The sequence below is a fragment of the Gadus chalcogrammus genome, chromosome 16, assembly GCF_026213295.1.
Source record: "Gadus chalcogrammus isolate NIFS_2021 chromosome 16, NIFS_Gcha_1.0, whole genome shotgun sequence".
NCBI classification, from domain to species: domain Eukaryota; kingdom Metazoa; phylum Chordata; class Actinopteri; order Gadiformes; family Gadidae; genus Gadus; species Gadus chalcogrammus.
In genome coordinates, this window is record NC_079427.1 from 19663614 (window position 1) to 19666113 (window position 2500).

At 37.5% G+C, this 2500-nt stretch overlaps 1 protein-coding gene across 1 annotated transcript in view; it reads right to left on the minus strand.

Annotated features, from left to right (window-relative positions):
• Positions 1-573: 573 nt before the first annotated feature.
• slc6a4a (solute carrier family 6 member 4a) overlaps positions 574-2500 on the minus strand; it is an 18397-nt gene continuing 16470 nt past the window's right edge. The window contains 1 exon segment of the mRNA XM_056611760.1: positions 574-2500. This exon segment is cut by the window's right edge and continues 435 nt beyond it. The gene's annotated coding sequence lies outside the window, so the exon portion shown is untranslated.

Here is a 2500-nt window from a genome sequence, read left to right on the forward strand (position 1 = left end):
TTTCCCGATTGAGGTTTCCATCATACATGTACAAAAAATACAGTCTGTGCTGCCACGGTCAAGAGCACCAAAAACCTTTAGCCGTGGCCCGACGGAAATCCCACCAACCCCCGGCTGCAGTTCCAGTTGGCTTGAGGATCGAACGAGCAGTATTTCGCTTGTAGATTTGAATTTATAATCTATAATATTATATAACCTATAATAAACCAAAATAGGTTATTTTGGCTTGGATTGGTAACACCAGAAGGTTTTGCACAATGGATACTCAAGTATTCAAAGGTATGTGTTTATTATAATCAGATTATTACCTTGCCAATGATGTACATTGATGTACATTGCCCCAGATGGTGAATATGTCAATTTGAAATGAAAACACAACAATGAATAAGTTAGATATTTCATACATTTTTATTATTTGATATTTCATATATTTATCATTTGATATTCCATATATCGTTTTTCTATACAGGCTTTACGGTCATTACAATCTGTCACCAACATACATAGATTTTATAGAAGCTTAAGTGAGGGAGAAAGAAAGAGACACGATACAGAAGAAAGAGAAGAGAGAGAGAGAGAGAGAGAGAGAGAGAGAGAGAGAGAGAGAGAGAGAGAGAGAGAGAGAGAGAGAGAGAGAGAGAGGGGCAGAGGGAATCATTTCCATCATTAGCTATTTTGGCAGTTGACAAGGCAAGAGGACACAATGCACGCACCCACACACACACACACACACACACACACACACACACACACACACACACACACACACACACACACACACACACACACACACACACACACACACACACACACACACACACACACACACGTGTCCCGCACACATACACACTCACATCTTTGAACTGCATTCAGTCCCTTACACATCACCCTTCAACAGCTGGACAGTTTTATTTTTTTCATTATAATTTGCACGCCTTGCCCAATTACAATTGTGCACACATGGACGGAAGCGTGCGTACAAACTCACAAACACACGTACACACACACACAAACACACTGACATTCAGGCATTGAGTGAGGAAGGAGACAAGGTAGATTAACGACACCGATACCAGACTTACGAGATATGAACGTGTACATGTACAGTACAGCCATCTTTTTTTATCCTCCTGTTCCTACACACAGACATGCACACACACGAGGGCGGGATGAGTCCAATTCTAAATTAAAAAAGATAGTATTTGATACAATGCCTTTTTCTTTAAAACGCTTTTATAGAACACTTATAAAATACACACAGCTCCTTTCAAGTGTTGCGTATTGGACAAGCAAAGGAACTTGTGTGTCTGTGTTTCCGTAAAGCCCTATGTTTAGCATATTGTAGGACATAAAGAACGCACAATGGGATTGAATTGGAGCATCAAAATGTAAGCGCATATTGAATGTATTTTTTGTGTATCTTTGCATTCCTAATGTATGACAAAAAACACAAACACACACACACAAACACACGCACACAAGAACCCACATGATTTGGTTGAAAAAAATAAGCAGTTATACGGGTTGGATGACACTGTGTTAAAATGATTTATATTTGGTATCTATTGAGTATGAATGAGACAATGACAATTAAGTGGATGAAATAAAAAGTAAACAATCAGTGCCTTGTTATGTATGTATTTGCAGTTATGATACTTAAATAAATACACTTTATATTGCAACAATAGAATATCGCACACATGGTCTCATCTATGAGTCCTGTGTTTACTATTGGAAACTATAACAGTCAGTCCTGTTTCTTTATATCAAACAAACAAACACACACACACACACACACACACACACACACACACACACACACACACACACACACACACACACACACACACACACACACACACACACACACACACACACACACACACACACAGTCAAGCAAACTTACTTATGGTGAGAGAACACCACACCTTTAATGTCAATGGTGCAATCATGGACACACACACACACACACACACACACATACTATTGATAAAACGAGCAAGTTCACAGTGTCGGCAAACCTTTGTAAAGTATATTTTGCTTGTCTACACACCTGGCAGGTGTACTGGTACACAGCAACAACAACATCATAATAATAATAATAATAATAATAGCTACATTACTGAGGCAACTGTATTTATAAATAACAGCATTAAAACACATCATGTATTTGGCTTTAGTAACAGATGTAAAAGGATACCTGAATCTTGCTACATATTCGATGCTTGACTTCAAATAAAAACATTACAGTTCGACCAAAAGCTTATGCTATGAATGTCTTGCCTAAAAACTGATAAAGTTATAGTTTGTAATGGTATGCATTGCTTAGGAAAATAAAAGTCCATGGCGAAGACTACAATCAAAAAGTGACTTTGTATTTAGTATAAATGTGCATCGTTTGTATTTTACTCAATATATCTTAAAAATGCATTAATATATGCCATCAGATACCTTGAAAATGATGGTGAACCTGTTATGAACAACACCATGTATACATAAA